The sequence below is a fragment of the Papio anubis genome, chromosome 7 (genome assembly GCF_008728515.1).
Source record: "Papio anubis isolate 15944 chromosome 7, Panubis1.0, whole genome shotgun sequence".
In the NCBI taxonomy this organism is placed as follows: domain Eukaryota; kingdom Metazoa; phylum Chordata; class Mammalia; order Primates; family Cercopithecidae; genus Papio; species Papio anubis.
This window is the reverse complement of record NC_044982.1, coordinates 111782888-111797052: the sequence shown is the minus strand read 5'-3', so window position 1 is coordinate 111797052 and position 14165 is coordinate 111782888. Positions and strand designations below refer to the sequence as shown.

At 38.0% G+C, this 14165-nt stretch overlaps 1 protein-coding gene across 8 annotated transcripts in view; it reads right to left on the bottom strand.

Moving 5' to 3' along the window:
• PEAK1 (pseudopodium enriched atypical kinase 1) overlaps positions 1-14165 on the bottom strand; it is a 305281-nt gene that overhangs the window by 128884 nt on the left and 162232 nt on the right. For all 8 annotated transcript variants that reach the window (XM_031668449.1, XM_031668446.1, XM_017960817.3 and 5 more), the window contains one exon: positions 7779-7938. The gene's annotated coding sequence lies outside the window, so the exon portion shown is untranslated. The remainder of the gene's footprint in view (positions 1-7778; positions 7939-14165) is intronic.

Genomic DNA, 14165 nt, shown 5'->3' with positions numbered 1-14165 from the left:
ATTAACTAGGCCCAACGTTGTGAATATGTTTCAATTAAGAAAAATTAATTACCTCTGTTAATTATGAAAGTCATAATGGGATTGTGCTCCTATCTTTTAGGAATTATTTGCTGAGAAATGCTTTCCCTAGTTTATTTCTATGCTTCCAGTATATGATTTTAAAACATGGCAGCCAGTGTATTGCTAGATTCTTGCAAATATTAAGCAAATATACTAAAGCAGGAGCATATTTTACATAACCATGTGTCAGACTAAATTTGAGCCAAGAATGAGAATGAATGCAACTCATATCTGATTTATATTTGACAAATACAGAGATATCATAAGCTCCTGTTTTGAATGCCTACATGTTGTTTCCATGGCAACTGCATAAACATTTTCCTCATAAAACACAGCCATCTTCATTCTTTACATCCCATTATTTATTTCTTTCCACTCTCAGGAAAAAGCTTAATTTATTCCCCAGGAAAAATCGATCAATGATTTTCTTAATCAGTACCATTTGAAGAGTAGGTGGCACAGTTATTTTTATGGAAAAACAATTTCCACCAACGCTCTTGCTATGTGATAGAAGGCCGAGGGAAAATAAAAGTAGTTCTTGCTTTAAGGAAAGTGTGAGTACAAGCCGCAATGAATAATCCTTCAGGGAGATGAGAATGTGTATCAGAAACCCACAGATGGGCCAGGTATGGTGGCTTACACCTGTAATCCCAGCACTTTGGGAGGCTGAGGTGGGCAGCTCATCTGGGGTCAGGAGTTCTAGACTAGCCTGACCAACATGGAGAAACTCATCTCTATTAAAAATACAAAATTAGCCGGGCGTGGTGGCGCATGCCTGTAATCCCAGCTACTTGGGAGGCTGAGGCAGGAGAATTGCTTGAACTTGGGAGGCGGGGGTTGCAGTGAGCTGAGATCACGCCACTGCACTCCAGCCTAGGCAACAAAAGCAAACCTCTTTCTCAAAACAAAACAAAACAAAACAAAGAAAAAGAAAAAGAAACCCACAGATGGTTGGCAAAAGTGATCACATTCAACTCTTACTTCTCTTTTCCACATGTGTAGAATATGATGACAACTCCTTTATGAAAAAAATTATCTTTCATTCCTACAGAGTTTGGTAGTCTTTAAAAAAAAAACCTTTGCTGTGTGATAGAGACTGTATGGAATGGCTAGCAACTACAGGCAAGAGAAAGATGAGCCCACTTCAAAGTAGATCAAATGACAGCAAAAGGAGGATAAAAAGAAACTTTGTCTATTCTTTGAGACTGAGGTAATTATCACAGATTTCTGTGGCAGCAGATGGCAAGATATCCCATATTGGAGTTTAGCTACCAAATTAACAATTTCTCAAAGTTCTCAAAGGAACAGTGGATCTATTGACATTTTTCAGTGCTCAGAATACTCCAGCCTTTAGTTCCCTTCTGCACTTGGAGCTCATTGGGCTAGCTGGGGAAGCCAATAGGGATGAGTATAGGTATTTACTGCCCTCTCCTCTGGGCTCTCCTGGTCCAACTATAATAGCATTTATCAGTGTTTTGTTATTACTTATATATGATTTCCTCAAGAGACTTTTTTTTTCTTTTTTTCTTTTTTTTTGAGACAGACTCTTGCTCTGTCACCCAGGCTGGACTGCAGTGGCACAATCTCGGCTCACTGCAGCCTCCACCTCCTGGGTTCAAGCAATTCTTGTGCCTCAGCTCCCAAGTAGCTGGGACTATAGGCATGCACCACCATACCCAGCTAATTTTTGTATTTTTAGTAGAGGCAGGGTTTCACCATGTTGGCCAGGCTGATCTCAAAACTCCTGACCTCAAGTGAGCCATCTGCCTTAGCCTCAGGTGTGAGCCATCATACCTGGCCTCAAAGGACCTTTATAACATCCTCCCAGTCTAACACAATGTTCTGTGAATTGTAAGGTGCTTAATAAGCAAGTGGAATAAAAGAAAATTTATTCATAATGTATACACATTTTCTACAATACATAATGCCCCTCAGTCAAAACACTGAACTGTCTTTCAATAATTCCCCCTACCACTTCGATGTTTCGATTCTCTTCACAGTCTTATTTCTTCCCCATTTGTACAAAGTGAATCTCTTAATAATCTACTCTTTTTCATTTATTTCCAAGGCCTATGTCAGGTATAGGCCAAGTATCTTTTGTATCTTTTTGTTTTTGGTCTTAAATGGATGTCTATTACCTGGGCATGGTGGCACATGCCTGCCATCCCAGTTACTTTGGAGGCTGAGGTGGGAGGATCACCTGAGCCCAGGAAGTCAAGGTTGCAGTGAACCATGATCATGCCACTGTACTCTAGCCTAGGCAATAGAGCAAGACTCTGTCTCAAACAATTAAAAAAAAAAAAAAAAGGATGTCTAACTGTTCTTGTACCATTTGTTGAAAAAACTCATCTTTTTGACTAGGCACAGTGGCTCATGCCTGTAATCCCAGTACTTCGGGAGGCCAAGGCGGGTGGATCGCCTGACGTCAGGAGTTCAAGACTAGCCTGGCCAATATGGTGAAACCCTGTCTCTACTAAAAATACAAAATAATTAGCCAGGCATGGTGGCACACACCTGTAGTTCCAGCTACTTGGGAGGCTGAGGCAGGAGAATCACTTGAACCTGGGAGGCAGAGGCTGCAGTGAGCCAAGATTTTACCACTGCACTCCAGCCTGGCTTGGGCAACAGAGTGAGACTTCGTCTCAAAAAAAAGGAAAAAAGAAAAAATTCATCTTTTTTCATTAGATTACCTCTGCATCTTTGTTAAAAATCAATTGAATGTGTGTGTGTCTACTTCTGGACTATCTATTCTGTTTTACAGATCTCTTTATCCTTTTAATGACAATATACTGCTCAAGTACTGCAGTTTGATTAGCAAGTCTTGAACCAGGTAGTGTGAGTCTTCCCACTTTGTTTCTATTCAGAATTGTTTTTGGCTTTCTAGTTCCTTTACCTTTCCAAAAAATTTTTAGAATCAGTCTGTTGACTCCTATAAAAAAACATCTGCTAGATTTTTTCTTTTTTTTTTTTTTGAGACAGAGTCTCACTCTGGAATGCAGTGGTACGATCTTGGCTCACTGCAACCTCCACCTCCCAGGTTCAAGTGATTATCCTGCTTCAGCCTCTTGAGTAGCTGGGACTACAGGCGCGTGCCACCATGCCCAGCTAATTTTTGTATTTTTAGTAGAGATGGGGTTTCATTATGTTGGCCAGGATGGTCTTGATCTCTTGACCTCGTGATCTGCCTGCCTTGGCCTCCCAAAGTGCTGGGATTACAGGCATGAGCCACTGCGCCTGGCCCCTGCTGGACTTTTGATAGGGATTTTATTCAATCTATAGAACAATTTGAGAGAGCTGACATCTTAATATTGACAAAGCATGGTGGCTTGTGCCTGTAATCCCAGCTACTCAGGAGACTGAGGTAGGAAGATCACTTGAGCCCAGGAGGTTGAGGCCGCAGTGAGCGGTCTGGACCTCCAGCCTGGGTAGCAGAGTAAGACTTTGTCACAAACCAAAAAACAACTCCAATATTGACTCTTCCAATAGTTGAGTACAATATCTCTTTATTGGGATTTTCTTTGATTATTTTATGAGTGCTTTGTAGATTATCAGCACAGACGTTGCACATTTAAAAAAATTTGTATCTATGTATTTGTGTTTCATGGTGCTATTGTAAATGCTATTGTAAATTTTATAATTTCAATGTCCAATTATTAATTAATAGTGTATAGAAGGACTGGGCATGGTGACTCATGCCTGTAATCCCAGCAATTTGGGAGGCCGAGGTGGGCGGATCACGAGGTCAGGAGTTCGAGACCAGCCTGGCCAACATAGTGAAACCTGTCTCTACTAAAAATAAAAAAAAATTAGCTAGGCATGGTGGTGGGCGCCTGCAATCCCAGCTATTCAAGAGGCTGAGGTTCAAGAATTGTTTGAACGTGGGAGGCAGAGGTTGCAGTGAGCCAAGATCACGCCAGTGAACTCCAGCCTGGGTGACAGTGCGAGACTCCGTCTCAAAAAATCATAGTGTATAGAAATATGATAGATTTTTATATAATGATTTTGAATCCTGTGACTTTACTAATTCACAACTTATCATTAGTTCCAGTAGACTTTTTGGTAGATTCTCCGGGATTCTGTGCATAGAAAATGATTTCATTTGCAAATACTGAGAGCTTACTTCTCCCTCTTCAATCTGCATTCCTTTGATTTCTTTCCTTTTTTTTTTTTTTATTTCTTTTATTGCTTTACTGAACTTGATATGACTACCTTGTCTTGTTCCCAATTTTAGGAAGAAAGCATTCACTTTTTCACCATTAAGTGTTACATCAGCTATATGATAGTTCTCTTTGCCCTTTACCAGGCTGAGGAAATTCCTTCAATTCCTAGTTTGCTGAGATTTTTTATTATGAATTAATGCAGTATCTAACCACTGAATAATCATATGGGTTTTTAAAATTTTTTCTTTCTTTTTTTTATGAGACAGTCTCACTCTGTCGCCCAGGCTGGAGTGCAGTGGGACAACCTCCACCTCCTGGGTTCAAGAGATTCTTGGGCCTCAGCATGCCCCAGAGTAGCTGGGATTACAGGTGTGTGCCACCGCACCTGGCTAAGATTTTTATTTGTTTTTTTCAGTAGAGACAGGATTTCACCACGTTGGCCAGGCTGGTCTCAAACTCCTAAACTGAAATGATCTGCCCGTCTTAGCCTCCCATTCTTTTAATGTCTTGATATGGTGAATTGCATTGATTCATTCTGAAGATTAAAACAACCTTGAATTTTTGGGGATAAAACTTACTTTCATAATGCATTATCATTTTTACATATTGTAGGTTTTGATTTGCCAATATTTTCTAGAAGATTTTTTGTCTATGCCTGTAGTTTTCTTTCTTGTAATCTATCTGACTTATTTTGATATCACAATACTACTGATTTAATAAAATGAGTTGGGAAGTGTTAAACCTTCTTTTATTTCCTGGCATAATTTGTGTAGAACTGATATTATTAAATATTTCCTTGGTAGTATTAATTTTTTTTTTTTTTTTGGTAGAGATGGGGTTCTTGCTATGCTGCCCAGGCTGGTCTCAAACTCTTGGCAAGTGATCCTCTCACCTTGGCTTCTCATAGTGCTGGGATTACACGTGTGAACCACCGCACCTGGCCAATCTATTATTTTCTCAAATGAGCTTTGGTAGTTAAGAGATGAGGTTATGGAGTCAGACAAGCTTAGCTGTACCTCTAAATAGTCATTTGATATTGGACAATTTACTTAACTTTGAGAATGATTTCCTCATATATAAAATGGAAATATTGATAACAAGACTTATTGTCAAACAGATTTGTAAGGTTTAAAGATAATCCATATTCCGCTGAATGAATGTTTGTGTCCTCCTCAAAATTCTTATGTTGAAACCTAATCCCCAATGTGTTGTCATTTTGAGATGGAGCCTTTGGCAGGTGATTATCTCATAAGGCCAGAGACCTCATGCATGGGATTAGTAAGAATCCTTATAAAAGAGACTCCAGAGAGCTCACTTGCCCCTTCTGCCATGTGAGGACACAGTGAAAAGACACCATTTATGAACCATAAAGTAGATGCACTTACCAGATACTAAATAAGCTGGTACTTTGGGACTCCCCAGCCTTCAGAACCATGAGAAATACATTTCTGTTGTTTTCAAGCCACCCAGTTTAGGCCCAATGGACTAAGCATATTAAAAACTAATCCCAAAGTTTCATATACAGTAAGCACTTAGTACACATTACTACTACTATATGTTATGTTATGTTATGTTATGTTATTTTTGAGATGGGATCTCACTCCGTCACCCAGGCTGGAGTGCAGTGGCATGATCTTGGCTCACTGCAACCTCTGCTTCCTGGGTTCAAGCGATTCTCCTGCCTCAGCCTCCCAAGTAGCTGGGATTACAGGCACGCGCCACCACATTCGGCTAATTTTTGTTTTGTTTGTTTGTTTGTTTTTTGTTTTTTAAAGACACAGTCTCACTCTGTTGCCCAGACTGGAGTGCAGTGGCGCAATCTCAGCTCACTGCAAGCTCCGCCTCCTGGGTTCATGCTATTCTCCTGCCTCAGCCTCCCGAGTAGCTGGGACTACAGTTATCTGCCACCATGCCTGACTAATTTTTTTGTATTTTTAGTAGAGATGGGGTTTCACTGTGTTAGCCAGGATGGCCTCGATCTCCTGACCTCGTGATCTGCCCTCCTTGGCCTCCCAAAGTGCTGGGATTACAGGCGTGAGCCACCGTGCCCCGTCCAAGATATTTTTAATCAAGGTTAATGTTAGTACAGGGAAGAATAATTAGAACATTCATTCTTTGGTATATACTTTCTCCTGCCTTATACTTATCAACAGGAAACAGGTTCTGCATTCCTTAGAATCATTAGAACTAGTACATGATGCTATTTGATTGACTTTTCACATCTCCTGCATTTCAAAGCAAGAAACTAGTTTTGGTCCATCATACCCATTCACTATCAAGACATAGTGACTCAAGCAAACAAATGATTATCTCTCAAAATCAAATTAACAGAAATCCAATGAGTAAGAGTTATAATTGTTCACTAGGATTTCATTTAAAAATTGGAAATATTTGAATCTTTACAAAACATGCATTGAAATAATTCTAGCCTAAGACTAAGAGGATCTAAGAATGATAAAGAATCTTAAGCCTTAATATAATTGCTTTCTACTCTACTTGAAATCAAATAGTATTTTCAATTTCACAAGAAGAAAAAATCTTATAATCCTTTAAAATTTCCCTCTCCTTTACTATTCTGGATTCTTGCGCATTTTATAACTCCCAATTCTTTCAAGATGATTTTCAAAAGGTAGAAAGAGAGGCAAAAGAGCAAATAAAGATTGTATTAAAATAAGATATCTAGAGACTAGATGTCAAGTAAGGAAAACAAAACATGAAATAAAGTTCAAAAAATAACACCAAAAAACCCTTTGTATATTGAATAGGAACTACTACCTATGTTACTTGATTATTTCTATGAAAGGAAAAAGTAATTGTTGAAGGATGAGAGGTAGGAGGCGGGACTTGACTCCAGAGGTGGGGCTCAGACACTGGACAAGATAGAGGACTAGCTAAAATGGTGATGTCAGGGGGAACAGCAGCCTTCAATCATGCCATGTGAATTTACTGTTGCCATGGCAACACCCAGACGTTACTGCCTCTTTCCATGGCAATGACCCAATGATTACTACCCTTTCCCTAGAAATTTCTGCATAAATCATCCCTTAATCTCCATGCAGTTAAAAGAAGGTATAAATATGACTGCAAAACTGTCCTGAGCTGCTACTGTCTGCCTACAAAGCACTCCTGCTCTGCAGGAGCAGTCAAAGAGCTGTGATACCATTGGAGCTGTAACACTGCCTGTTCAATAAAGCTGTTTTCTTCTACCTCTGGCTTGCCCTTTAATTTGCCTTCACGAAGCCAAGTTCCCTCATGGGTTAAGCTCTGCTTTGGGGCTCACCTGCCCTGCATCAGATGGACTTCTAAATATACTAGTATTTTCCATATTCTTTCTCAAATAATCTTACATTTCTAAATTAAGTTTATAACTAGGGGAAAAAAAAACTCTTGTGAGCAAACATTAAGGACCAAAGTCTGATTACGCTAAGTAAGTTATAAAATTTTAAGCTTTATCTATAGTTTGGCATGTAAGTTAAACATTTAAACTTAAAAAGAAATTCTTTCCAGTCATCTAAAATTCTTGGTGGAAATGTAACATGTTAGGAGAATTCTGCTTACCGTTTAAATCTGAAACACTTCATTCATTCTGGTGACAAAGGTGGTTTTAGCAGTTGGCATAACATTCCTTCCAAATTTCAAGGTGCTTTGGGTCTTTCCAAGATGAATGTCCTTTCTTCCTTGCCTCTCATTCCTTAGTTTCTGAAGATAGCAATGTTAACTGCAAGAGAAAAAAACAGAGCAAAACTGGAGAGTAATATAGTTTCAAATGTACTGGACATCTTTTCTTAGATATTCCTAATATCATCCTCACTCAACAGTTATAATTCATCTAATTCATTTAAGAAATATCTTCTTTACTTAGGTGGAGATACGCATAGAATCTCACACACTCAAGACCTCCCCATGGCATACCAAAGTATCAGAAACTTACAAGAACCCAAAGAGCACGGATGCACTTGAGATTTTCTAAGTCTTCATTTGATTGTTTTTGTAGAGACTTATTCTACTAGAAGTTTATGAATATTAATTGAATGACAAGTCATTAAACTCAAACATTATAAAAATATGATTCTAAGGGCCACAATGTCCAACTTTGGCATAACCTTTCTAAAATATTGAAAGCAGGGATCTCCAAATGTAAATACTTCACTAGCCACTTTGCAGTTTTAGTTTAGGTTCAAGTACGATTTTTAATTTGGTTTTTAAAAATATCACCCAAAATTAAATACATGTCTACTTATTTCTGATTCTTGGGCATCCATTTTATGCATGTTCAAAACTGACCCAACCCCTAATTTGTTTCACTATAACACCAAACACAAGGAAAATAACTGAGTTACTGTATACCATATGCAAGAGGATGTATATAGATTATATGCAAACACTACATTTCATATAAAGAACCTGAGCATCTGTGAATTTTGGTATGCATGGGAGGTGGTCCTGCAGCCAATCTCCTGAGGACACACCAAGGATGACTGTAATTCCATTTATTATATTCTTTTGCTAGTGTGATCATATATTATACCTCTACATATATTACAAAACCTCATAATGATACCATTCAACTTTTGTTTTAAAAAGTCAGTTTTTTTTTTTTAAAGAAAGTGACAGAGGAAAAAAAAAAAAAAAGAAAAGTCATTTGTATTTATCACTCTTGGTGGTATTCATTTCTTCCTGTAGAATTGAGTTTCCATCTGGTATCATTGCCTTTCAGCCTTAGAAACTCTTAGTAGTTCTTATACTGTATGTCTATTAACAATAAATATCTAAGTTTTTAAAATCTGAAATTCTCTTACTGTACCTTCATTTTTGAATGATATTTTCATTGGATATTGCATTTTGACTTAAAGTTTTTCTTTTCCTCTTCTTCCTTACAACTCTACTGATGTAATTCCATAATTTTTTGTCTTCGATTTTTCTGTCAGCTGTCAGTAATACTATTGCTATCCCGTATTTAATGCTTCTTTTGTTTTCTGGCTATTTTGAAGATTTTCTCTTTATCTTTGAACTTTATTTCTATTTTTTTTTTGAGATGGAGTTTTGTTCTTTTGCCCAGGCTCAGGTGGCACGATACTGGCTCACTGCAACATCCACCCTCTGGGTTGAAGCAATTCTCCTGCTTCAGCCTCCTGAGTAGCTGGGATTATAGGCGCCAGCCACCACGTCTGGCTAATTTTTGTGTTTTCAGTAGACATAGGGTTTCACCATGTTGGCCAGGCTGGTCTCAAACTCCTGATCTCAGGTGATCCACCTGCCTTGGCCTCCCAAAGTGCTAGAATTTCGGGTGTGAGCCACCACGCGTGGCCTAACTTTGGACGTTAGTAGTATGACTATTATATGTCTAGATTTGATTTTCTTTGTATTTATTCTACTTGGAGTTTATTGACCTTCATTCTGTGAGTTATGTTTTTGGCCAATATGGGAAATTTTTAGCACTTATTTCTTAAAAAAAAATGTTCTGTCCCATATTCTCTCTTCCTCTTGGGGATTCCAATATATACATAAGTTTGACTGCTTATTATTTCACAGGTCATTGAGGATATGTTCTTTTTTAAAAAAATTTTCTCTTTATTCTTATTTTTTATTTTCTAACCACGTAAGCAGCAATAAGTATTTATTATTTTGTTTGTTTGTTTGTTTAAGAGGCAGGGTCTCACTCTGTCATCCAGGTTGGAGTGCAGTGGCATGATCACAGCTCACTGCATCCTTGACCTTCTAGGCTCAAGCAATCCTTCTGCATCAGCGTCTTGAGTAGCTGAGACTACAGTCACACGCCACCACGCTCTGCTAATTTTTACATTTTTTGTAAAAACTGGGTCTCACTACATTGCCTACGCTAGTCCTGAACTCCTGGGCTCAAGCTATCCTCCTGCCTCAGCCTTTCAAAGCACTAGAATTACAGGTGTGAGCCACCACGCCTGCTGACATACTTTTATTTATGCATCTTTCTAGTCAACCACATATGAATTATAGACTTAGGAACTGCTGTGTGAAAGGCAGTGTTCTAAGTACTAGAGAGACAATAAAAACGCAAGATCTCTGCTCTCATAGAGTTTACCTTCTAGTACAGATAGATGGACAAATAATAAACTGATGTCAGAGATATTCAATGTTCTGAAAAAAATAAAATTGAGTGTTACAAAGAGAATGGGAAGGTGAAAATGCTGTTTTAGATAGTATATAAACTAAAACTCTCTGAGGAGATGATGCCAAGTTGAAATTGAATAAAATGAGCCAGACACACGTAAAGATTTAGGAGTAGAATTTTCCAGATATAAGGCACACATGTCATAAGACAGGTAGGAGTATATAATGCTCTTAGAAAAAATGTTTCTAAATTATCAAAACAATTAATTAACAATTTGTGAGAAGATATCTTAAATACCATACCATTACCATGCCCAAAATTTAACAATTGGCCTGATTTTAAACCTATTTACTAATTATTCCTGTGTAATAACAACAATGAAATAACCTTTTTAAGTTGTTAACTTATTTTACTAACAATGGAAATTGTGTTTGGGTTCTGACTTGCCATTTATTCAAAGCTTCTGCCAGTACCAATCTTTATATTTATTTCATATTTGAAAACAAAAGTTCTTCTCTCCCTACATTAGAAAAGAAAGAAGTTGCCTTTCTGTTTTATTTCTTGACAGTGTTACGATGTTTTGGGAAAACATCATGAAGACATGCAAACAAGAAAAGTATTCCCCAAATATGCAGCCACATGCTGCTATGTCACCAACCATTTATGATGCAATAGCAGCACTCACCTAAATTAAACCTAAGCAGTTTCTTCCAGAACTTTCATGGTACTGGATTTTGGCTACTGGTAAAGAACAACATCAACTATACACCTTAAGGAGGAAGGAAAGAAAATACACTTACGGTATAAACTATGAAATGCATAATAATTCTTCTAAAGTAGGACTTGAATTACCATTATGGATATAGCACCAAACAAAACAGTAGGGCATATATTTCAATCCTGCTTCAGATAGATATTAGAAAACAAATTCTGAGCATTCTAACAGGGGACTGACCAGTACGCTAAAGGATATCAGGTAGAATAAAGAAAATATGCTTTGAAATGCATTTTGTATTCTAACTGGCTAATAGGGTTATGTGAAAGACATTATAGAAACATAGGTAATGCAGAAAAGAGGCTATAGTCTCAAGACTGTGAACTAAGAGGAAAAAAATCCAGGATCTTGTAGGTGGGGGCAGCATTAAGTTAAATACAAGGTGAAGGGACTTTCTGTTCATGAGTAACCAGCCAACTTCATCCAAAAATGACTAAATTCAGGATAAAGAACTATGTACTAATTTGGGAACATTAATAAGATAAGCATAATAAAACAAAAATAGGGAGGAAGGAATTTAGCCTTGCATGATTGAAAAATATAAAACGTGCAGGCTTGGTAGTAAGATAAATTAGACACTAGCTTAAATTCCCCAATTGGTTGAAGAAACTCAGACACTATAAATTATTTCAAACCTTTGACACTATATAATCTTTCTTTTTTTTTTTTTTAAATTTTTTTTTTTATTATTATACTTTAAGTTCTAGGGTACTAGTGCATAACGTGCAGGTTTGTTACATATGTATACTTGTGCCATGTTGCTGTGCTGCACCCATCAACTCGTCAGCACCCAACTACTCGTCATTTACATCAGGTATAACTCCCAATGCAATCCCTCCCCCTTCCCTCCTCCCAATAATAGGCCCCGGTGTGTGATGTCCCCCTTCCCGAGTCCAAGTGATCTCATTGTTCAGTTCCCACCTATGAGTGAGAACATGCGGTGTTTGGTTTTCTGTTCTTGTGATAGTTTGCTGAGAATGATGGTTTCCAGCTGCATCCATGTCCCTACAAAGGACACAAACTCATCCTTTTTGATGGCTGCATAGTATTCCATGGTGTATATGTGCCACATTTTCTTAATCCAATCTGTCACTGATGGACATTTGGGTTGATTCCAAGTCTTTGCTATTGTGAATAGTGCCGCAATGAACATACGTGTGCGTGTGTCTTTATAGCAGCATGATTTATAATCCTTTGGGTATATACCCAGTAATGGGATGGCTGGGTCATATGGTATTTCTAGTTCTAGATCCTTGAGGAAATGCCATACTGTTTTCCATAATGGTTGAACTAGTTTACAATCCCACCAACAGTGTAAAAGTGTTCCTATTTCTCCACATCCTCTCCAGCACCTGTTGTTTCCTGACTTTTTAATGATCGCCATTCTAACTGGTGTGAGATGGTATCTCTTTGTGGTTTTGATTTGCATTTCTCTGATGGCCAGTGATGATGAGCATTTTTTCATGTGTCTGTTGGCTGTATGAATGTCTTCTTTTGAGAAATGTCTGTTCATATCCTTTGCCCACTTTTTGATGGGGTTGTGTGTTTTTTTCTTGTAAATTTGTTTGAGTTCTTTGTAGGTTCTGGATATTAGCCCTTTGTCAGATGAGTAGATTGCAAAAATTTTCTCCCATTCTGTAGGTTGCCTGTTCACTCTGATGGTAGTTTCTTTTGCTGTGCAGAAGCTTTTTAGTTTAATTAGATCCCCTTTGTCAATTATGGCTTTTGTTGCCGTTGCTTTTGGTGTTTTAGACATGAAGTCTTTGCCCATGCCTATGTCCTGAATGGTACTACCTAAGTTTTCCTCTAGGGTTTTTATGGTATTAGGTCTAACATTTAAGTCTCTAATCCATCTTGAATTAATTTTCGTACAAGGAGTAAGGAGAGGATCCAGTTTCAGCTTTCTACTTATGGCTAGCCAATTTTCCCAGCACCATTTATTAAATAGGGAATCCTTTCCCCATTTCTTGTTTCTCTCAGGTTTGTCAAAGATCAGATGGCTGTAGATGTGTGGTATTATTTCTGAGGACTCTGTTCTGTTCCATTGGTCTATATCTCTGTTTTGGTACCAGTACCATGCTGTTTTGGTTACTGTAGCCTTGTAGTATAGTTTGAAGTCAGGTAGTGTGATGCCTCCAGCTTTGTTCTTTTGACTTAGGATTGTCTTGGAGATGCAGGGTCTTTTTTGGTTCCATATGAACTCTAAAGCAGTTCTTTCCAATTCTGTGAAGAAACTCATTGGTAGCTTGATGGGGATGGCATTGAATCTATAAATAACCTTGGGCAGTATGGCCATTTTCACGATATTGATTCTTCCTATCCATGAGCATGGTATGTTCTTCCATTTGTTTGTGTCCTCTTTTATTTCACTGAGCAGTGGTTTGTAGTTCTCCTTGAAGAGGTCCTTTACATCCCTTGTAAGTTGGATTCCTAGGTATTTGATTCTCTTTGAAGCAATTGTGAATGGAAGTTCATTCATGATTTGGCTCTGTGTTTGTCTGTTATTGGTGTATAAGAATGCTTGTGATTTTTGCACATTAATTTTGTATCCTCAGACTTTGCTGAAGTTGCTTATCAGCTTAAGGAGATTTTGGGCTGAGACAATGGGGTTTTCTAAATATACAATCATGTCATCTGCAAACAGGGACAATTTGACTTCTTCTTTTCCTAACTGAATACCCTTGATTTCTTTCTCTTGCCTGATTGCCCTAGCCAGAACTTCCAACACTATGTTGAATAGGAGTGGTGAGAGAGGGCATCCCTGTCTTGTGCCAGTTTTCAAAGGGAATTTTTCCAGTTTTTGCCCATTCAGTATGATATTGGCTGTGGGTTTGTCATAAATAGCTCTTATTATTTTGAGGTACGTTCCATCAATACCGAATTTATTGAGCGTTTTTAGCATGAAGGGCTGTTGAATTTTGTCAAAAGCCTTTTCTGCATCTATTGAGATAATCATGTGGTTCTTGTCTTTGGTTCTGTTTATATGCTGGATTATGTTTATTGATTTGCGAATGTTGAACCAGCCTTGCATCCCAGGGATGAAGCCCACTTGATCATGGTGGATAAGCTTTTTGATGTG